This window comes from Crocodylus siamensis, chromosome 11, assembly GCF_052110815.1.
Source record: "Crocodylus siamensis isolate JL-2025a chromosome 11, ASM5211081v1, whole genome shotgun sequence".
Taxonomy (NCBI): domain Eukaryota; kingdom Metazoa; phylum Chordata; order Crocodylia; family Crocodylidae; genus Crocodylus; species Crocodylus siamensis.
Window position 1 is genome coordinate 47,296,643 of NC_143405.1, and position 24,052 is coordinate 47,320,694.

The window sequence follows — 24,052 nt, forward strand, 5'->3', positions numbered from 1 at the left end:
CATAAATGCTAGAAAGATGGCTTCTGCTGTAAAGGCATTACTTACTTCTTCATGGCCAAGGGAGATTAGGTGTGCATGCACACATATATAAAGCATCTTTTGACCAAATAGATTATACCCCTCTCCCCCCATAAGGCACCCTGTTCTTAGGCTGGATCTAGCAGCTATTATTACCCTCCTAGATTAAGGTTCCTTACCATTGCAAAGCTATCCTACCGTTTACTACCAACTGCAATACCACAACACCTAGAGATGTTCTCCTTTTTTGGAGGGTTTATAGACTGGACAAGCCAATTGCTCAACCACTACAAGTGTGTTTAAGTGGGCCACTTCAAAATTAAGGAGCTGCTGCTGTGGAACAGAACAAAGAAAAGCAACAATCCCAGGAACAATAGTGTTTAAAGTAAAAAATTGAGCTCTAAAGCCGCAACCAAGTTCACTTTCATGTCCCCTTGCAGGAAAGAGTCATCACCTTTAAAAAGTGGCACCATATTCAGTAAACAAAACAGCATTCACATAATTACATTATGTTCCCTGGGAAAGGGTCATCATCATCAGGCCAGTCATGCAAGATGAGCAAGTATGTTACTTCTGATACAGGTTCACCCCCAATTAAGAATGGGCCAATTCTAGATACTCAGTGCTCAGAGTTTATGTATGCTTAAAAAACAAACCAAACCTGGGGGACATTCATATTATGACAGACAACCTTAGATCTGCAAGAGTCTGAGCAAAGCTAGATACAAGCATGATGCATTAGTCACTCTAGGTAGGCATTACCAAAATAGCTCTGTTTAATATGTATACACAAGAAAGCTACTCATGTAGTATCCCAAATAGCTTGTAGCAGCAACTTGTGCTGCAGATTTGCACAGTTTGCTTGAGAACATGACATCATGGGAAGCAGCATTCATGAAGCTTCATTGGAAAGAGATAGACCGTATTTCAGATGAACTTTAAAACTGACAGGTTTCTAATCACTCTGAAAAAAAAAAAAATGCTTTCCTCATTGTCACTGAAGGTGTGCTTTATGAACAGTGCTGTTGAAACAGCTTGCTTCATGCATGGAACTTCTCATTCTTGGCACTAGAAAGGATGGAGCAGTCTCACAGGAACACAGAGCAAACAGCAACAATGACATCACCAACGCAGATCCCCATCAAGAAGAAAATGCAGCAGCAAGTTGAATCCAGGAGCTGCATCTCCAAGATTGGTGCAAAAGGTCAACAAGAGCATTTGAATTAGGAATCATGAGAAAGTAAATGCACTTTGTGACAGGGAGACATAACCCAGCTGCCTGTAATTTCAAGGAGACTGCTAACAGTCAGTGACCTTGTCTAATGTTTAGGAAGCCTTAGTCAAGATAGGAACTAGCTTAACAGAATCAGATAACTGCAGAACTAAAGACACTTGTAACTATGCACAGCATCAGTTAACAGCCACAGTTAAATACTTCCCAGTGATTCCCAGAACCAACCAAATTTAAAGAGAGGCACGTCAAGGCCTTACATAATCAGAAGTCATTACAGAAGCAGGTTTTAGAACTAAGACTCAGATAGAGAAAGAATCCAACACTAAACAGGCAATTGTTAGACAGCAATTGCTGAAGTCAGTGTCATGCTCAACTAGAAGATGTTTGACCTGAACATGTGAACACTAAAGCACTTGGATCCTTATGACTTTGCCTTCAGACAGGCAGGTTAGCACAATTTTTCCAACATGTTTAACAAGGCACAAGTACTGCTTTTAACCCAAACTGTTCCATCAACTAGTGAGCAAGTCCCAACTACTTTGTGCATTCTGACAGCCAAGCCAATTGTTATCCCATGCGCTGTCCCCCCCCAAATAGAGTTCTAGCATCAGAAATGTAGACAAACACATTCTATTTGAACTTAACCCATTTCAGGCTGGGCAATAAAAAGCATTAATTTTTAAACAAGGACAGAAGAGGTATTATGCTACAAGTCTGAGCCTTAAGAGTATCCTCTTTGCCACACTTTCTTCAACTTCTGTTACCAATAATAAGTGCCCTTGTGACAGTTACAAGTCATGCTTGGGTAGAAAAAGTCTATAGTCTATTCCAAGGCTAGGAAATGGATACTATATACACTAGTATTAGAACAGCTCTTCTAGACTTCAAGTTCCCCCCTAGAAACTGCATCGATTTGAAGAGGCACACTACTCCCAAACCAGTGCAATTCATGCATAGTTTAAGTCCACAATTTACTAGTGGATATCAAAATTCAACTCCAGCTATTACGCAACTCTCTACTTGTCCAGAGGACCAGCAGCTCCCTCCATCTTAACTGCATAACATCCTGCACCATTATTCCTCCAGCTTGCATTCTAGACCTCTGCTGGCATGCGTTAGGTCTGTACTTCTGTACCCATCCAGTCAGGGTTGCCTGTGTCAGTCTGCAAATCACTGGCTCACAGAAGATATGAACCACATTCAGAGAAGAGAAATCCAGCTGAAGTTCATTTAGAACTTACATTCCTGGAAAAAAAAGACAACCTGATCACCTATGAGGAAGTCTGGCATATATAAGCTTTGTCCTGACAGGAAACAGCCTGCCCACATAAGGAGGTGCAGCCTTGCAGTGTGAAAACTTATATTAAAGTCCATTTCAACACAGAGTAAAACTACACTTGTCTTATTTACTTTACTGCTATGAAGCAATGTCCCAAAGACTTAAGCTACAGCAGCCAGTTGGCTCAAAAAAAGAAAAGTTATCTTGTTTTAAGACCAACATAATGCCTATATTATACCGCAGGCCAAAGCTAGCTCTGGGCCCAGCAACAGTCTGGATGTAATGCCATGGAGTACATCTTGTACTGAAAAAGCCACCTAAAAGGTTGGTTCTGGATTTGGGCTGTTAGCATGTATGGGACAGCCACTACAGGTAAACTGCTATTAATACCAGAGCCATCCAGGGTATCTGCAGTACTCTCACAAGCGAGTGGCTACATTTCTTTGAGGTCTGCATGGTAAAGTCCCTTGAAAGCCAGGCTTCATAGTACCCAGTGTTCTGCCTCAAGCTACTTTATAACAACACAAGAATTAGATTATTAAATGCTGTTGTCACAATACAAATGGGGCTGCAGGGGGGAGACACAAAACTCCACAGTTTTAGTCTAACTCCTTAGTTCCCAAGCATCTTCACCATTAGGCTTCCCCATCTGTTTGGCTGTTGGGGGGGGCGGGGCGGGGAAACAACAAACCCAGGACTTGTGGTTCTTTCAAAGCAGTTCTGCTTATTTCAGCAGTTTAACAGTATCTTGCACTTCTCCAGGCTAGAAGCCTGTGACTGCTATCAGTTAGGAGAATCCACAAGAGACATGTTTGCCATTTTACCTCCAGCCTCACACTTGGTTTGTTTAGGAAGAACACCATACAACCCTTCCTTCTTCACTCAATTCACCATACCTTGACAAAGTTAGTTTATGGATAGCAAGTCATGTGTTTGGTCAGCTGCTTAAGTCACAAGGGAAAGACAGCATGCTCCTTCTTCCTGACTAAGAGGGTATGGCATACAACAGCTTCAATTACATAGCAATATCCAGCTGACTACCCTGACATTACCCAAGACTATCTGCAACTAGGAGCAGTTAAGCAAACACTATGGGCAGCCATGCTTGCTCTGTAGAAGCCAGACTGGGAACTGGCTGACAACACTAACCAACAACCAAGGAAACCAGTATTTCCAAGTCAGTCATATTAAACACAGAAAGCCAGAGCCAAGCAGTGACATGCAAGCTCTTCTGGGGGGCAGGGGGGAGGAGGGGGCTGAGGCCCTTCTCCCCCGGCCAGTGTCCAACAACACTGTGTTACAGCTTGTCTGGCACAAGCAGCAGCCAGTGAGAACAGCCACTTTGAGCTGGCCGTGCACTGCAACAATCCCACCTTGCCTGCTCAGCCTCCAGCACCTCACCCCCCGACACATAACAGTCGTTCCTCCAGCACAGCCGGGACGGGACCGGAGCCGGAGCACGGGCGAGGCTGGATAAGGCGAGGCAGAGGCCGCGGGTGGACCCGCCCCCGCCCTGCGGGTGCAGAGGGAGGGGGCTGTACTACCCCCAGCCCCCGAGCAGGCCCGAGCTGCCCCTTGCGCAACAACCGCCCGCCGGGCCCAGTGGGGGGAGAGAGAAGGCGGGCCCTGCCGCGCCGCCCCCGCGAGAGGAGACAAAGACCACCCCCCAAACCGCCCCGCCCCGGGCCCCCCGGCGGCGGCGCCGCCGCCACTCTGAGGCCCGGAAGCGGAGGGAAGGCAGTGGCACTCACCGTCTGGTCAGGCCGCGGCGCTGCGAGTGTGGGCGCCTGTACGCTCCGCTCCGCTTTAATGGGCCCCGACAGCTCCGCTTTCACTTCCGCCTCCCCCTCCCCAGCTTCCGGTCACGGGACCCGCTCGGCGACGCTTAACGTCAGCGCGCAAGAGATAGGCCGCGTCTGGGCCGCGTCACGTGACCCCCCGCCGGCCATCTTGGGCCCGAGCCTGGTGGGCGGGGTCTCCGTGTCACGTGGGACAGGGCGGGCTATCCTAGCAATGCGGGTTTGCACCCGTGTAGACGCTCGTAATCCGGATTAACACTTGCTGCTGGGAACGGGGGAGGCTTGTACAGACAGACCGAGACAATGGTTCACATGCACATTTAGCCCTGACTGGCCCCAGGGCACGTGTTAATTCATATCCCTCACAGGGACTTCAAGAGGGGCGGGGGTTGTCCTGCAGGAGGACCCTGCCAGAGTGGCTTCGTCTCAGGACAGTCAGCCTACCCATGCCTGCTGGTAGGGACAGCCCTTTGTGTCCCTGGCGCAGGCCCCTGGACGCACCAGCTGTATGATGGGCAGGGACAGAAACAAATCCTGCAGCTGGAGGCCTTGGAAAGGCACCTGTGTGTGTTAGTGCAGGTTCATCTGGCGCTCCACGAGGCCCTGCGTGCATCCTAATGTCATTAAGTGAAATCAGTCATAATCTGCTGCTTGCTTTATTTCTTGCTCTGCTTCCTCTCCGCTCAAGCTGGGCTTTGTGACCGACTACCCCTATACCGGGCTTTGCTGCTGCTCAGCTCTACTGCCACTTCTGTGAGGGGCCCTGGCTGCTAAAAACCAGGGTCGTGACCATCCAGGATTGCCCTGGAGTCTCCAGGGATTAGATGTAAATCTCCAGGAGACTGCTGAGGGGCACCCAAGGGATAAATGATAGGGCATTCATTAAAAGAAATATCAAACATTGAATCTGATTTATACGGTAGTCCGGTGAGTTTTTAAAACGTAATAGCAACATGCGTTTGCCTTCCTGATGTAAAGTCTAAGCACCGTAACACGTGACTGATACACACAAGTATGTAGCACATTTGAATTGTGTGTTGCAGGCATGTTGGCATTTTGGAAACTTCCTGGACTAGATTCAGATTTGGCAACCTTGCTAAAAACCTTTGTGACTCTATGCACCTCTGCAGGCGTTCAGTCCCCTCCTTAAATCTCATGTTTTCATCTATAATCCTCCTTCCCTCAGACATGCACAAGCAAATTAGAGCTGGGGTTCAAATGTGGGCCAAATGTGGAGCTCCTGACTGGCTGGGAAATTTGGCAGCAGTGGCCATTAATATGGTCCCTGCTGCCAAATTCCCCAGCCCCCAGCCATCTCACAACACAGCCAGATCAGGGCCAGGACACACTCCCTTCCTCTGCGTGGCTGGCTCAGGGCCAGGCTGGGCTGTCCCCCCTGCCCCGCTTCCCCCCTCCATGCAGCCACGGCTGTGCCTGTCCTGGGCGTTGGATTGTGGCCACCAGCCAGATCCAACCAGGCACTGCTCATCTGGCCCACTAGGGAAAAAGGCTGATCACTACCGAATAAGAGGATAAATCCTTGAACAGAATGTCTAGGACAAGATAGCTGCAAAATGTCAGTGTTGATTCACTTGCTTCTCATAATATCCAGACCCTCCTCAGTTATAAACGCTTATATGTATACGGTCGGATCCTGCAAATACATGCTCAATTTTAAACTTTAGCATTCCCAGACCAGTGGGATTCCTTATATTTGAAGTTCAGTATGTGCGTAAGTGGTTGCAGGATAAGGGCTGGGCCTTAGCGAAGAGTCCTTTTCTCTGGACCAGCCATTAAGCTATTTGGTAAACCAATTATTATATAAATGTTAAAGATTTATTTAGGAAGAAATTCAAAACTATGGTTTGAAAGAACTTGGGTACCCACTACTAATGCTACTACTTCTACATAGCTTGTAAAAAAATCAGTGACCCATCGCTATTTTGTATTTGATTTATATTTTCCTAGCACCCAGGTAACCCAATCATAGACCAACAGTTTGCCATTCTTGAGATTTCTAAGGAAATGAACAGAAATAAACACAATTTCTTGCCAATGTTTAAGCATAACAATCAATAAACAAAGATTGATTCAAAGCTGAACTAATTTTTATTCTACAAAGCTGGTTTGTAAGTGCTACACTGAGCATAGCAGTCTGGTAACAAGAGATTTTGTTATGTAAAAGATTTGCTTATAAATTAAAAATGGTGAGTTGCAAAATGTATCCAGGTGCACTTGTTAAGCAATGATTAATATAAGAACAAGCAGAAGAGCTGCAATGGGATTGGTTAAGCTCACTGGCACCCGTATGTGTAAGAAACAGTAACTGTCCTGAATATCCTGCCATGCATACTGGTAGAAGACTCACTGCGTTATTCAGCTTGTACTGTCATATATTAAAGTATTTGTCTTAATCACATGATCAGTTAGCTAGCCCGTGGATCAGGAAAAGGAAAAACTAAAAGGACCCAGGCAAATTAAGTAAAAGATAATTTTAGCAAAGTTCTTTAGAGGCATGGTGAAAAAGTAAAACCCTATATATTATTTTTAATCCAGACTCAAAATTTTGTATCTGCAAGAGGTGAAAAAGCTTATGATTAAGAATAAATTTAGGAATCAAGACACTAGGAGTTTTTCCCTACATACTGAAACCTGCTGATAGAAGAGCAGTTTTATGTTACAAATAAACTATTATCATCATTATAATCTATTGGGATTTACAACCCTATCAAGAAAAATATCCATCACAGAATCCACTGCATCCTGGCTATGCTGTACTGCTGCAGAGGGAACCAAATGAAAATGGATTATGTGAGAGTCAGGTCTTCAGACCTGCTACAATATCATTGCAATCAATGAGAGATTTAATATTGCCTGCATGAGGTACTGAATGGGACATTTAAAGCAGAGGATTCAAAGTCAAGAGAGGTTATATCCTTGACTTACATGACACCAAATAAGCCATTTACCTATTCTATGTCTCAGCCTCCCCATCTGTAGGATGCTCCTCATGATATAACCCTGCTCGCAATAGGGTTCTGATGTTTATTAATGGTTACTAAGCACACTGAGATCATTAAACGGGAAGGACAGGGTGGTAATTAGGGTAATGGACTATTGAACAGAAGAATAAAGACTTAGTGAAAAGATCTAGGACAGAAATCACAAAGGAGAGCCATGTCTCTAGACACGGTGCTACCAAAATCCACCCCATGAAGCCTGTTTTGCCGTGGGCTTCAGGCATGGAGTGACTATAGCAGTTGCTCTATTGGTGTATTCCCCTGAGGCTGTAATATGTTGAATGAACTGCAAACACAGTGCCAGGCTATTTAGGATAATCCCAGAGGTAGACCTGTTTTGGGTTATTCAGGCCTGAGATCCTAAGCAGCTCATCTGCCCTGACACAGAAGTCAAGTGACAACTGCCATGAATCTCTTTTCAGCCAGTGCTGACCAGACAGCTGTTGGGCTCCTCTGCCCACTTTGCTAAAGGTTTCTTTTTATTTTTTCCTGCATGGTACATAATGGAAAATCCTGCCTTCTCTTGTGGCGTACAGCAATTCTGGCAACAACGCAACTTGTTTATTTTCAGTGGGATATTTTTATTACATAGTGGTTAGAAAAATATCTAGCACAAGGCTTGGATGTTGCTTTGTTTCTCTCTCTGCATAACTGACAGCTGTGCCATGCAAAACATTTCTTATGGTGGCTTGCTAACCCTTGTAGGGAATGCTGCCTTTCATCAGATGAATAGGCTCCAATCCAGCTCCCGTTGAAGTGAACAGGATGTTTGCCATATGTAAGCAACACAACTGGTTGTGTACGTCCTAGTTAAATTCAAAGACACTGAAGTTAAAGAGTAAAGATGTTGTTATGAAGACAGATGCAGAAATGGATCAAGGCATCCTGATAATTCTGTTTGGATCCTAACGACAGACACCAAAATCAACCAAAATAAAAATAAGACTCTGCTAAAACAAAAGCTCAGTTCAGCAGAAACCCTTAGGAACAGATTGGCCAGCACAAACTCTTTTCATAGCCTGGAAGGAAGTCAGTGTTTCCTGTCCAGTTCCTTGAGAATTAAAAACAAATCAAACCTTGAATATTGGATCTTTTTGAAACTGTATCTCAACTCTTTGCAGTTGTAATGGTGTAGGAATTGGCGGCCTGCCTGTGACAGACATTCATACATGGTAATACATCCAGGTTCTTTAGCTGAGTAGCCTTTTTTGGGGTTGTCTGAAGTAAGACATCAAGATATTTTCTTATATGAATTCCTCCAAATCAGTAACTAAAAATCTGTTCCACCATTGTCTTGTTCTCTGTGATGAACAGTCTCCATTTGCTAACCTGTCTACCAAGCTAAATACCTGGGACACCTTAGAGCACTTAGAACACCTCCTTCAATGGATTTCCTTTAAACCTCCAGTTGCCTTGCAGCACAACTGTTTCTCAAAGCTCGGGACACATGCCCCCATGTACAGCAAACTTCTGCAGGGTAGCTGACAGAAAGGCCTGGGGAAGCAGGAGATGGGAAAGTGGAACTAAAAATGTGGGAAAGGAAGAAATAGAACAAATGAAGAACAGATCAACAGTATCAGTAAAGGTGTTGGAGCAGTTCCTGTGTGGTTGAAGTGACAAAGTGTCACTTTTTTATTATCCGTAACATGGAATCATAGGGGAAACAGCAGTTTAGCCAGCTGACACAGGAGTATGGGACTCAAAAATGTTTGCGAATCGTTGGGCTATACAACACAGTTGACAAACATATCAGTTCAATCTAACGCTACACTAGACAATATAAACAAAGTAAACAAGAAACACATGTAAACGTTTCATGGAAGAATTGGCAGAGAGGCTGGTCTAATCTAACCCAAATGTAGTATTTCTAATAATAAACCTATCCTGATAGTATTACCAGTCCCAGTTTGTGGTGCTTGAACCTTTAGGCAATGCTACTGGCTGCAAAATTCAGGAAGTCTTAAAGGTGTCTGCTTTTATAATGCAATTTTTAAAACTTTCTTGTGCCCTTTACAAGTGTCACCCAATTGTTGGGTTTTGTTTTGTTTGTATAAGGTATTAAGTTTACAACCTATGTTCATACAAACCTGCTATTAACAGACAATGTTAAGACAGCCTGAAGCTACAGCTGAAAGGCTCTCCATAGTTATTTTTTTGGGTCATAAAGTGGGAATCTGGTTTAACAGCCTGATTTTGCCTTCTTGAAATCCATTGCAACTTCCTACGGAGTTCAATAGGGGCGGCGCTGGGACCTATTTCTGTAATGCAGTCTGAATGTTCAAAGTTCAGGGGTGTACTAAGATGTTGGCCTATAGTTAGTCCATGCCTGGACACAGACCACACATTTTATAGATAGGGTTTATTCTGATTATTTTCAGAGGCTATTGAGCCATCTCCTTTTAGGTAACAGTGGTTCCTTTATATACTTGTCTGGCTCCTTGAGAACCTTCCTTGCAATTTGTCCTAACCCACTGTGAAGAAAGGAAGATGTGTGGGTTGCAGCACCAGCTGCAAGTAATTTTTTTTTTCTGTATAAACAAGCCCTCCTCCTTCAAATCCTTACTAAAGTCTCACTTCTCTTGACTAGCTTTCCAGTGCATATCTCTACCACCTCTACAGTCTGCAGTGACTTCCTCAAAACATCATTAAAATATTAACTCACTAAAATAAAAAGAGGAACCAACAAGCTGTGATCACAGGCTCCCTTGCTTTTGTAGATCTGTCCAGTTTTCTCCTTAGACCTCCTTTATCATCCTGTGATTCACTTGGTCTAATTGTCCCTGTGTATTCACTGGTATTTTTCTTTAAAACCTTCCATTTTTGAAACTTTGTCTGTGAATTTCCACTAATGGTGCTGCTACTGCAGTCTCTTTACCACTGGTCTCTTTGGGTGTTTATACACGTTCCTGGAACTGGGGGGACAGGGGTGGCAGCTCCAAGAGCTACTGTAATTAAAAGCACCCACAGCATCTCGTGTATCACTGCTTGCACACTTAAAAATGGCAGTGGGAGCGCTTGAACTAAAGCTCATTCGAAGAGATTTAGTAAAAGTGCCCCCACTACTTTTTAAGCATGGGGACACTGATACACAAGATGCGGGAGTCTGCTGGAGTGCAGTAATTACCATGCTCTAGCTCAGTGGTCTCCAAACTTTTTTGATCGCGCACCCGTATCAGTAAAAAATTTTTGAGCACGCACCCCCAATATGTGTATATTTATATTTGCGCACCCTATCAGTAAAAAAATTTTGAGCAGGCACCCCCAATATATGTATATTTATATAAATATAAATATAAATTTTAATATTTTCTTCCCACACCCCAATGGATCGTCTTGCGCACCCCCCTTTGGAGACCACTGCTCTAGCTGATTTGATTAATCGAGCCTGCTCCGATATGCTGTAATTACAGTGTGTTGGAGCAGCCTCACTGTTCATGTATAGGCACTCTTTAACACCGTAATGCTCAGTCCTTGCTTGTCGCATAAGTGGTCTACACCAGTGTTTCCATTCTAGTGACCATCTGTACATTTCCACTGGTGCTACAGCACCAATGGCAGATTTGAATGAAATCCCTGTGTAGACATGCCTTCAGTCTGAACTGGTTCAGTTTTGAGTTTCAAAGTATACAACTTCCATTAACACCCATGAGCACTGAGAACATCACCTCCTAGTGATTCTCAATCTGATTAGACTCAAGGCACTGTCTGAAAATGCCACCTCTTTGACCTGACTCAATTTTTGACTACGGTAAAATAATAAGAGTAATTCTTCTGTTGCAAAGAACTTAGAAAGACCCTACCAGGGCAGAATGTTTTTGACACTACGGATTCCTATTTGAAATCTCTGGGTGGATCTTGTGAATTATGTGTAGGTGTTTGCACACTTAACATTGCTAACTTTGTGTGGCACCCTGCGGCCTAGAAAGCATCTTATGGCACTCCAGCATAATGCAACACCCTGGTTTAGGATCACTGTCTGAGGGTGTGCTTTAGGAATCATACTTATCTCCTGTCCTCTCTGTTTGCCTGTAAAAGACCATGCTGTGGAAACAACAACAACATACTATATGCCACAGAATCTGTTTTTTGCTTTATACTTGCTTTACTTTTCACTGGGTTCTTTGTGGTTTGCATAATATGATCTGTTACCAATATACCTCATTGTTAATTGCTATTCTCTTGACTTGTTCACAGCTATCTAACCATACACGTAACATATTCTTTCCTCAGACCCTTCACTCACTCAGCATTTTCTTACACCCTAACCCTTCACATTCTCTTATAGTGTATGAAATGACCGCCACAGAGCGCTGAACATTCTGAATTTAAGTTTCTTTTCTGAAGAATTATCAAACCAGTGAGAACTTACGAGAAGTTAACTTAACTTTTAGGATGACTGAATCTCCTTCATACGGCAACACATTACCTCCTCCTAAGATGCACTGAAGCCTAAGGCCAAAAACATATCCCACATAGAAAACTCAAGGGAACATCATTCCTCCAAAATATTTGAGACGGAAAGGGGAGATCATTCTTGTTAACGTGGGTCCAATGTAGACCAAGGCATTTGAGAGATTAGCATATTATCACATATTTCAGTAAGTGCCTCCATCCCTTTCCTCTAGTACATGCATCTGAAGGACCCATAGAGCCAAGTTCATGACACTCGCCAGTCTGCAAGCCATAGATGGCCAATTTGTATCTACTTGCTAAAAGGGGAAGAAATTTTCAAAGCAAGGATTTCTTAAGGTGATATCTTTTTTTGGAGCAGCTGCATAACTGGGATAAAGTTAGACACATTTTCAAATGCAAGCATGCTTCAGGCCCTGAAGAAAGCATCTGAAAGCTTATATAACTTTACCCCAACTATGTAGTTGATCTGATAAAAGATATCACCCTAAGAAATCCTAGCCTTGCATAATTCCTGGACTATTATGGCTACAACACTTTAACACTACCACAACCTTTCAGGTAATCCTTGATAGGAGTGTAGCATTTGGAATGAGTGTAATAGCTTGTTCAATTTTCAGAGTTATTATGGCCTTCACAGTCAACTCTAATATAATTTCTTACAGAGACAGCATTACTGGTGTTATGTTCACCTTCTTAAGGTGTCAGATTGCCTTCATTCTGAGACCAGGCTGCGATACTTTTTCAGCTTTTTTCCAGCGGAACACTACATATTGTCAAATAGCAGGCCAGCAACACTGATGATTAGTGCTGCCATGGCTTCCTTATGTATGGCCATGGTTAGTTGTCTGCAATGGTATGCCATGGTATGGTTATTCTTTCCAAATAAATTTTGGTTTCACCATCTCCTAGCACTAGTGGCTGCCTGTGTTTATAGCAAGGGATGAAGGCATCAATCAGCTTTTCGTGGCAAACCAAACACGCTGTTGTACCATCATCAGCCATCCTGTTGTATTCAGTCTACTCTCCCCTGGAGAGGATCTGGTATCTGCCTATGACATTATGGATCATTTCACTGATAAGCCACATAATCTGTACACATCAGGCACATCTCCATTCTAGATAAATGTTTTACACTTGCTTGTTGTAACCGTTGAATCCAAGGTGCTGCTGCTGATAATTATTCCCTTTGGGTGCATCTACATGTGCACTTTAGTATGGAGTTGACTAATTAGTTTCACAGTAAAGCATCACTGTCTACCCCTATAAGGGTGCAGTAAATTAATTAACTCCTCCATAGGATAATACTGTCTGGGACAAGAACTATCCTACAGAACAGTAATTTATACCACTACAATGCATGTATACATGGCAACCAGGGCTGGCTAGGGTATGAGCGTGCTACCCTTGGCAGGCTATCTGCCGGTTAGCTCTGCACTGTAGCCCCCTTGTGCCTCAGCCATCCCCTCCACTGCCCAACTCTGTCACCCGTAGCCTGGAGCTGCCCCCCCAGGTCTCCTGCCAACCTGGGGCTGCTCCACCCCAGCTCAGAGTGCTGTGATATCAGGTGCACATGCATACACTGCATCCAGGAGCAGCTGACTCCAGTGTGAACTGTGCTGGAGTCTATGGATTAAATGCTTGTGTAGAAGTACCCATTCAATATATAGTGCTTGAGTGCGAAACCAAATACTGAAAGAAAGCTCTTATAAGCATTTCCTCTATCTGATCTTTGATCTATGTCTCTGTTAAAGACAAGAGAACATTACAGGGATAACAAGGAATTATTGGCAATGGATTAGCAGATTAAAAAAGGAATGGGTACCATTGGGTGTTCAGTGTTTTAAAATTGTGCCACTGACTCAGGAACCAAATATGGTTAAATTCAGGCTCCTGGTTATTTTAAGATCTTACCCATCAACTCTAAATTTCCCTGAGGTAAATATAAATGGTTGGTCATCTGGTTATCCAAGAGCTAGTTCAATAGATTTGAAACATCTCTGTACAAAGAGGCACCACTAGCTTCCCTAGTATACTTGCCATCACTACAATACATCATTTAACAGTTGATAGCACTATTCACAGTAGGGCCTTGGGTTCAAACCTCTCTTTCAGATTTCCTGCTACTCAGTGGAAGCCACAAACCCAGCTCGTAGTGCATGGGAAGACTTAGATGCCAAATATCAGGATCCAGAGAAGTCAGCAGATTGGGTGGAGGTACCCAAACAAGCCAGAAATACCAGGGAGAGGGTTGTGGACTAAGATCTTCCTCTACACAGAGTGTTCTGTACCTAAATCCAGTTTGGATGGAGGCACCTCCCTCCAAAATTCACATCTGGGAACCAGCTCCTGTACGTAGGTGCCTGAGTCTGATCAGTCCTCTCTTGCAAAAATATGGAGAAGGCAATGGTGCCACTCCCTCTTTACTGTCTCTAGGCCACTGATAAGAGCACTTACCTGGGATGAAGACTTCGGCTCTCTTCTCTGCCTCACTGGATCAGAACCACAGTGTCCCTCATCCCAGAGGAGTGCTTAACCCGCGGGCTAGAGTACGAGGGGGAAGGGCCTCACCACCCCCAGTTATCTTTTGCGTGGGCCAAGGCAGGCACCTGCCAGATCAGGCCTCACTTGGTAAGACAGGTGGGGAAGTATCTATTGTGTAAATCCTGCTGTGGCTTAGGTGGGACAAAGCTGCCAGACACCTTAGTACTGTAAAGACAGAGGATTGCAGATGCTTAGTGGGAGAAATCTAGGTACCTGGAGACACTTCTGGAGGGAACCATAGTGCCTAGGGAATGTAGGCATCTCTAGGGTTAGGTACATGTCAATTTGGGATGCCTAACGTATCAGTAGGTGCCTCAGTCCTTGTGAATCCATCTTGAAGAGGCTGCCTTCTGTACTTTACGAAACTGCTGTTTATATTTCCTCCTGTAATGCAGTGTTCACCTGTTTTGCTTCAGAGCTTCTACTAATTTAACAAAGGAAGGGGAAAAAGCACACCCTCCTTTTAAACTTAATGCCCAGTATTAGCTACCAGTAATTAATCTTTATAGCTGTGTAGGAGCTGGGGTGAGTTATTACAGGTCATTATACTCACATTATAAATATGTAAGCAGAGATGCCAAGAGGTAAAGTAACTTGCCTGAGGCCATAGAGTGAGTCAGTAGCAGAGTCAGAATTAGACCCCAGGTGTTCCTAAGCTACAACTTTATATTCTGTTTTCAACTGGTTGTTAGTGTTGGAAATAAGTACAGAGAAGCAAGGAGGGAAGGACTTGACATGACACAATGGATTAGCAAAGATAGTATTAAGAAACATGGCTGCAATAAACATGGAAGTAGTTGAGGCTGTTATAAACATAGTGCAGAGCCTTCTTTTAGAGGCAGCATCTGATATAGTAGCAGGTACCTTATGCAGGATTGAGTGTTATTATTTACATAGCACTATGAGTATCCAGGGTGCTGTAGAGGTGCAGGTGTTCAAATTCCCCAGTGGTAGGGTCCATGTAAGTACAGGACAAATACATAGAGATGTGTCACATCCTGGCCCCAAGAAACTCACGAGTCCAGCACAGTGAGTAGCTGCTGGACAGTTCAAGGTAATATGGGCAGAGGGCACATACTGGGCAACAGAGTGGGTGATGAGCACTGGTGCAGGAATGCCATGTGTGATGGTGGCTGTCTTGTGTCAGGCTTTGATTGTACTCCAAACAGTGTGACAGGCAGATTAGTCATGGGATTGCAGCCTCTGGAACGTTCCTGGGACAGGTGAATTGTGTCATGCTGCTAATGTATCTAAAAGGCTTCATGTGACAACTGTCCTGTGCTGTGTGACGGGAGCACTGTGTCGTGTTGCCTACTCTATACTGCTGATAATGGCTTTGTGGGGTAGTGTAAGAGCATGTGCCAGGCACAGGCAGGCATCCTTTCAGAGACTGAACACCACCAGAGAGAGGGGTGAGCCATAGATGGGCTCAACAGCAACCATCAACAGGGACAGATAGATCTACTTGCCCTGGGCTGTTGGTCACAGTCTAGAATTATATTCAGCCAAACTCTGCCTTCAGATACCATCAGGGCAACAGCCCAGAAATACTTGAAAGTGCAATTCAGCCTTTCCTGCCAACTCCAGCTACCCTTCAGTAAGAAGAGGCTGCAGTGGCCCACAGCATGGATAGACATACCTGCCTCAGATCTATTCGCTAATGCTCTGCCCCACTTGTTTCTCAGCCTTTTCCGGGTAGCGATCCCTTAGTTGAACTTAACATTGCATGCAATCTCCTTACGCTTACTATAAAAGGAAGAGTAAATTGTGTATCAATAGCAACACTTATAAAGGTGCCTAATTTCTATGTGTGTGTGCTTTGAGAGGCTGAGGAAGGACCCTTATCTTTGAAGAGGAAGGGTGTGTGGGGAGGAGGCAAGCAAATTTTTCTTTGCTTTGGCTTGTAATTTCAAGGCCTCTCATCCCACCAATTGCTTCTGACCCCCAGGGGATGATGACTCACTGCTTTCAAAATGCTGATCTATGAAGCCAAAGCAATGTGCTTTAAAGCACACTGGCTTATTTTAAAAAGTAACTGGGAAAGGTGAACTTCAAAGCTTCAGTTAGTATATTTTAAAATGCACTGATGGTTCCAGATCACTGACAGTGTGTGGGGTAAAAGTGTTGTGTCCTTTTTCTCTCATTGTGCATGAGTGAGCAGATATTCCTTTGGAGAAGGGTATCAAACTCCCCTTGCCCCCAGGCCAGATCCAAACCATGGGACTCCTCACAGGCTGGATCTAGATGTGGCAATGGGAGCAGCCACAGGAGTTGGCGCCACCGTCTCTCCTTCCCTTGGCACTGACATGCATCCCCTTTGTACCCTGAATTTTATCAGCAGGTCCTGACCCCAACTTGCCCAGCCCTCCTGGAGATGCCATGGGCAAGACAACATGGCTCCATAGGGCAGATCCAGCCTGTGAGCCATACCTTTCGCACCTCTGCCTTTGAGTATTTTCCTCACTTTTCCTTCCTGGTGACATCCTATAGCTACTGCAAGAGCAACTCAGCTCTCAAAAACACAACATCCACCCCACCTTAGCCCAAAATGCAGATATATGACCTCAGATTATGGAGCGTGCCTCTAAACCAAGTGCTCTGGAGTCCTCCCTTCTGTCCAATTGCTTCAGTTAACGTCTCTCCTGATGCACTACTCTATATCCTACTACGTGCTACCTAACTATATTACCTTGAAGTGTCTTATACCCACTTACACAGCTAGTCTCTAAGCTTTTCAGGGCCAGGATCTGACTCACTCTCCATGTATTTGTTCTCTACTTACATGGCTCATTGTGGAATGTGAACAACATTTGCACAGCCCCACCAGGGGATACACCTTATTGGACCTAGTGCTGGCCATGGGTGATGACCTGGTGAGGGGGCTGCGGGTGCTTGACCACCTGGACAACAGCGATCATCGCCTGCTGGAATTCACCATCCAGCGCAAGGTGGCAAAGGCCTGCAGTAAGGCAGCAGCCCTAGATTTCAGGAGGGCAAACTTCAACGAGCTAAGGAGGATAGTTAGGGAAGCGCTGAGGTCCCAGAGGGGAGGGGAGCCAGGTGTCCAAGGAGAGTGGTCGCTCCTTAAGGAGACAATCCTCCAAGCCCAAAGGAAGGTAATCCCAATGAGGATCAAAGGGAGCAGGAGAGCATCTGGGAATGTCTCCTTGCTAAAAGGATGGCGTACACCCAATGGAAAGAAGGGGACATTACCAGGGATGACTGTACTGCAGTCGCTCGGGGATGTAGGGGGGCGGTCAGGAAGGCCAAGGCAGAGATGGAATTAGGGCTAGCTTCCCAGATTAAGGACAATAAGAAGTCCTTCTTTAAATACATAGGGGGTACAAAGAAGGTTCCAGGTAATGTGGGGCTCCTGCAGGACACGTTGGGAAATTTGGTGGTCACACCAGATGACAAAGCTAACATGTTTAACAATTTCTTTGCCTCCGTCTTCCTAAGTAGGGACCGAACAGTCACCTACCTCCCTGCTGGGCCCCCCTCGGGCCCCAGGGGAGGCACACCTGGGCCAAGGGTTAGTGAGGAACTAGTTAGGGAACTTCTGGAGGGACTGGACGTATTCAAGTCAGCCGATCCAGATGATCTCCACCCTAGAGTTCTAAAGGAATTGGCCGAGGTCATTGCAGGACCCTGGCACGGCTTTACGAGCACTCGTGGTGCTCTGGTGTGGTGCCGGAGGACTGGAAGAGGGCCAACGTGGTTCCCATCTTCAAACAGAGGAAGAAGAAGGACCCGGGAAATTACAGGCCAGTTAGTCTTACCTCAATCCTAGGCAAGCTGTTTGAGAAAATTATTCTGGCACACATCCAGGAGGGGCCAGCAGGGGACTGCATGCTTAGGGGCAACCAACACGGGTTCATCAGTGGCAGGTCCTGTCAGACCAACCTGGTGGCCTTTTACGATCAGATCACCAGATCACTAGATGCAGGGGTAGCTGTGGACATAGTCTTCCTAGACTTCCAGAAGGCTTTCGACACGGTCTCGCACCCCGTTCTCATTAAGAAACTGGGGGACTGTCGTGTCGACACCCGCACAGTCAAATGGGTCACCAACTGGCTGGAGGGCCGTACCCAGAGGGTGGTGGTGGATGGGTCCTTCTCAACCTGGAGGGACGTGGGCAGTGGGGCTCCGCAGGGCTTGGTCCTCGGGCCTGCACTGTTCAACATCTTCATCAGTGACTTGGACGAGGGGGTAAAAAGCACCCTGTTCAAATTTGCTGATGACACTAAGATGTGGGGGGATGTGGGCAAGCTAGAAGGAAGCAACGGACTACAATCGGAACTAGACAGGTTACAAGGGTGGGTGGACAAGAATAGGATGGGATTCAACACAGACAAGTGCAAAGTGATGCACCTGGGGAGGAACAACCGGCACCATACCTACAGGTTGGGGAACTCCCCTCTTGTCAGCACAGAGGTGGAAAAGGATCTTGGAGTCATCATTGACTCCAAGATGAACATGGGCCGGCAGTGTGGGGATGCAGTCAGGAAGGCCAACCATACCTTGTCATGCATCCACAGATGCATCTTGAGCAGGTCCAAGGAGGTGATTCTCCCCTTCTATGTGGCACTGGTCAGGCCGCAGTTGGAGTACTGCATCCAGTTCTGGGCGCCGCACTTAAGAGGGATGTCGACAGCATGGAGAGGGTCCAGAGGAGGCCACTCGCGTGATCAGGGGACAGCAGGGCAGGCCCTATGAGGAGAGGCTACAGGACCTGACCCTGTTCAGCCTCCACAAGAGAAGGCTAAGGGGGGATCTAGTGGCCTGTTATAAACTAGTCAGAGGGGATCAGCAGGCATTGGGGGAGTCCCTGTTCCCCTGAGCACTGCCAGGAGTGACCAGGAATAATGGTCACAAGCTGGCGGAGGGTAGATTTAGGCTGGATATCAGGAGGCACTACTTCACAGTCAGGGCGGCTAGGATCTGGAACCAACTTCCAAGAGAAGTGGTGCAGGCTCCTACCCTGGGGGTTTTTAAGAGGAGGTTAGATGAACACCTTGCTGGGGTCATTTGACCCCAGTACTCTTTCCTGCCATGGCAGGGGGTCAGACTAGATGATCTACTCAGGTCCCTTCCGACCCTAGAAACTATGAAACTTTGTAAACCCCCCTGGCTGCTTATAGAATCAGAGGCTGGAAGGGACCTTAAGAGTTATTTAGTTCAACTCCCTGAACAGAGGCAGGATGTGACATTCCTAAATCACCCTGGACAGATGCTTTTCAAGACTCTTCTTAAAATCCACTGGGGAAGGAAAGTTCACAGCTTCCCCAGCAGCTTGTTCCATTGTCCTACAGCCCAACAGCTGGAAAGTTTTTCTCAGCTTTGATCTAAATCTGTTTTGCTGCAATTTCAACCTGTCCTGTCCTTTACAGGGAGAAGGAAGTGTTGCTTTCCTTCTTTATGGCAGCCCTCCTTCCTCTCTTTTTCTCCTTCCTTCGTACCACCTGCGCTAGAACACCTTTATCTTCATCACCTGCCTCTGTGCTCCCCCTAGCATCTCAACATCCTTCTTCAAATGCAAAACCTGTCACCAGACACAGTTTCAGAGAAAGGCAATACAAAGCTCGGATACCTCACCAGTTGGCAATAGCATACTCAGGTTGACCAGAAAGATCTTTGTGCCTGAAAAGAGAAGAAAGGAATGACCTTTCCCAGCAGTGAGTTTGGATTATCCCAGATGATCAGCAGCTTTTCCTGTCAGGAAGTGGTTTACAATATGCTGTGTGTGAGAAACTTCGCTGATGGATGGTTTGCCATACACAGAAGATTAATGTTCTCTCATTTGGTTCACGTGCAAAAGTGCCTTGATAATTTCTGAACCCTCACCAGACATTTCACTTGATCTGGCCAAACCTCCCTCTTCTCACCCCCTGGAAGAGACGCTGCTATAGATCAGGGTGGACTAGCCTACCAGAACCACAGAGGGGCTCCTAGTGAACAGCCAGGCTCAGCTGGGGAAGGCTAGGAAAGGCTAAGGCTCCCTTTCCTGCAGAGGAAGAATCCTTGCACTTTGAATAGTACCATTCAATCACACCCATCAGCTGCAGAGCCCAAATCATGAATAACAGGATTTTTTTTAATAACCTCGCATCACACTCACACTTATCTCACCCTGAAGGCCGTACAAACATGAGTTTCCTCAGTGAGACTCAAAGTCAGTCAGTTATCTTTGCTGCTGGACAGAAACCCACAACTTTCCTTCCACCCAGCCCACAGCATGTTTTGCAACAGCACAGCTGGGGCATCCCTGCAACCATTCTGATGAAGTATGATTTCTGCTGAGGGCTATTGCCGAGAATGAAGCATTTATAGCACAAGGTTTGCTTTGCTCTTTCCTGGCCTGTGCTTCCTTCCAAGGTAATTCAACAAGCCATTTCTTTCCCTTTGACAACCATCACCATGAAAGATGAATTATTCTCTCTGGCTAAAAAAAAGATTCCAGCAGAGCAGGGGAATTCAGTTATAGTGACTGTGCCCCAAAACCATCTGAAACATTAGGCAACATAGAATGATAGAAAATGAGGGTTGGAAGTGATCTCAGGGGGTCATCTAGTTCAACCCACTACTCTAAGCAAGACCATCCCCACATATATTATCTGAGCCAAGGCTTTATCTACCCAGGTTTTAAAAACTTCTAAGCATGGAGATTCCACCACCTTTCTGGGTAGCCCCAGTACTTTACTACCCTCCTAGTGACAAAGTTTGTCTTAATATCTAACCTAAACTTCCCTTGATGCAACTTGAGTCCATTGCTCCTTGTTCTGTCATCAGCACCACCACTGAGAACAGTCCAGCTCCATCCTCTTCAAAACCCCCCCTTCAGGTAGTTGAAGGCTGCTATTAAGCCTACCTTCAGTCTTTTCTTCTCTAAATAAACCCAATTCCTTCCCCTTATCATCAGAAGTGATATGCTCCAGCCCCCCAGTTATTTTTGCTGCCCTCTGCTGGGCTCTCTCCAATTTGTCTGAATCCTTTCTAAAGTGCAGGGCCCAAAACTGGACACAGGACTCCAGATGTCGCCTCACCAGGGCTGAACAGCAGGGAATGATTGCTTCCCTTGATTTGCTGGCAACGTGACTACTAATGCAGCCCAGCATGCTGTTAGCCTTCTTGGCTCATATACAGCTAATCAGCTTATTGTCCACTGTAACCCCCAGGTCCTTTTCTACAGAGCTCCTGCCCAGCCACTCGGTCTCCATAACCGCAGTTACAGCCGGGCTCTGCAGCCAGGGCTATGGGGACAGGTTTGCACCCAGGCAGGGAGAGGGGAGCTCCTTTTCTCTCTTGCCAGGTCCCTCTGCCCTGTCCTTCACCCCTGGACAAAGTCCTGCCATAGCCCTGTCACCCCTGAGTGGCGCTGCCCACAGCGCCCCTGGGGCCGGCACCAGCAGTGGTTTTAGACTGTCACCATCCACAAACCCTCAAACCAATCCCCCCCGCATAGAAATACACACACACGGATCTTTGAGAATCAGCGCCAAGCCCTCACCGATGCCCGGGCTCACAAGCAGAAGAAGTATGCCCCGCTGGCCAACACCCTGAGGAGCCGCAGCTACGATGTGACGGTGGACGCACTCATCATGGGGACGCTCGGAGCCTGGGACCGCAGCAATGAGAGCGTCCTCCGCGCCTGCCGCGTCTCCCGCCGCTACGCCAAGCTGATGCGCTGCCTCATGGTGTCCGACACCATCCGCTGGTCCTGCGACATCTACATGGAGCACATCACGGGCCGCCGCCAGTATACCAACCCCTCCAGACAAGCCACCGCCAAACCGGACCCGGAGGGCACCGCCACCTGAACTGCCTCCCTGCTTCGCTTCGCATCGAGGATTTCTCCGCCACGGACGATCCTGCGCCACCTGAAGAGGACCCCCGCGATCAGACTTTATGGACTGAGACGCTTTGTCTGAGCCACTTCCTCCAACATTGCGGACCACTGTAACAGGTTTGTGTGTATCTATCTCCTTTCCCTCTCAGCGTTGCAAACTCCCCCTCCCCTTCCGCCTTCCCACATCCCCCCACCCCCGGGCTTAGTTGGCTAACATTGTATCGCTTGTACCTTGTGGCATTCCCCTCCTCCCTCGATTTAGTCCCTCGCTCGGGCGCTTTGTATTTCCATCTCAGCTTTGTCATCTTTTTTCTGGATTCCCCATCCGAAACAACTACTAATAAAAGTCAATCTTTTATTAGACCAACTAGACAGTTGGAAAAATTGTTCTTTGCAAGCCTGCGGACACACGCCCCCACCCCCCGCATCGACAACCGCGACCCCACAGGCACACGCAGGCAGAGGCGCTGCCCCCGCCCTGTCGCAGCTGCGCGCGGGGATCGCTCCCTCTGCCGGGCAGCCTCGGCCCCGCGCGCACGATCCGCTGGGTCGGCAGCTCGGGGCAGCCGTCTCTTCCCTTGTTTGCCTGATCTTGGCTCTGGAAGGAAGGCAGGCACTGCTTTTAAACACCCAGGGGGAACGTGCCTTTAAAACCACAGGGCTGGCCGGGCACACTCGGCGGCAAAGACTTGAATCCGCCTCAAGTCGTGTTTTGTTTTTTTTAAAGCATCTACACCCGGGTCGACGAGGTCCCTCCTGCAACGCGCTGCGACGCCGAGGATGCAGAAGCAAAGCTCCGGCCCGCGCAGGAGGTGCTGAACAGCCTGCCCCGGCCCGCGGGGTCCTCGGGACAATCGGACTCACCGAGTTCAACCCCTCCCGGGCGCAGCGACTGGCTGCGGCTCTGCCCGCGCGGCTGAGGCTTCCCGCAGCACTTCGAGAGCTTCATCTTCCAGCGGAGTTTCACTGAGTTACCGAGTAAACTTCGCCATTGGTTGACCAAATCTTACCTACGCGCTCATTGGTGGATATTTCAAAACCTCCGAAGCCCCGACACAGATTAAAAGCACGGAGGTGCTTTATCTAACCGCTCCTGACAGGCACGAAGGGCTGGATTGCCTGCGTGGCATCAAATAGCCATACGCTACTCAGGTAGGAAGCTGCCCTCACGCTATTAACTCTAAGACAGACGTGCTTGCTAAGATCATGAAGTTAAATACATTTCAATGTTAAGCTCCTGCAAGTAAAAGCTTGTGCTGTCCATATATACCCTAGTGGACACATTTACACATTCATGCCCTACTCACTGTGAATGAAATTTTTGTGCTCGGTTAACCAACTACAAATTCAACTGTGCTACTGTGCAGTAGCATCAGCACATGGGTTGGGTTTTTTTTATGTTTACTGCAAAGTAGCCTAATAACACTATGCAGTAGCATATCAGTATCGTTTTTGATTGGCGCACTACTGCACAGTGTTATTAGGCTACTGTGCAACAAGCATCTAGTGTAGATGTGTTAGTCTATAAAGCTGCATATCTACCTTTTGAATAGCAAAACTCACACTGACTTACTGAACCGGGACCGGGTCCAGCCTTATTTGTAGTGTTTAACACCAAAAATCCTCCATACCACACTACTTCCTAGCATGCCCTGGTTACCTAGCCTCCCCAAAGAGCACAACCTTGTGCAACGGATCATATGTCTTCCTGATATAACTGTTTGACAGGCATCCTATGGCCTGTTTGACCCCAGCAGACTTCCTGCCTAGGTCATGGGGGCTGGACTCGATGATCTCGCAAGGTCCCTTCCATCCCCTAATGTCTTTGAAATCTATGTGAAGGCCCAAGCCCAGAGGCTTGGGGTTCAGGTGCCTCCATTTCACTTGCCCTCAGCCATATGG

At 46.6% G+C, this 24,052-nt stretch overlaps 1 protein-coding gene across 3 annotated transcripts in view; it reads right to left on the bottom strand.

Moving 5' to 3' along the window:
* Window positions 1–24,052, bottom strand: part of RAB7A (RAB7A, member RAS oncogene family) — a 56,247-nt gene that overhangs the window by 26,135 nt on the left and 6,060 nt on the right. Inside the window, exon 1 of one of the 3 annotated variants that reach the window (XM_090021724.1) lies at window positions 4,283–4,423. The exons of the other annotated variants lie outside the window; for them this stretch is intronic. The gene's annotated coding sequence lies outside the window, so the exon portion shown is untranslated. Of the gene's footprint in view, window positions 1–4,282; window positions 4,424–24,052 lie in introns of those variants that run through there. 3 annotated transcript variants of the gene reach the window in all.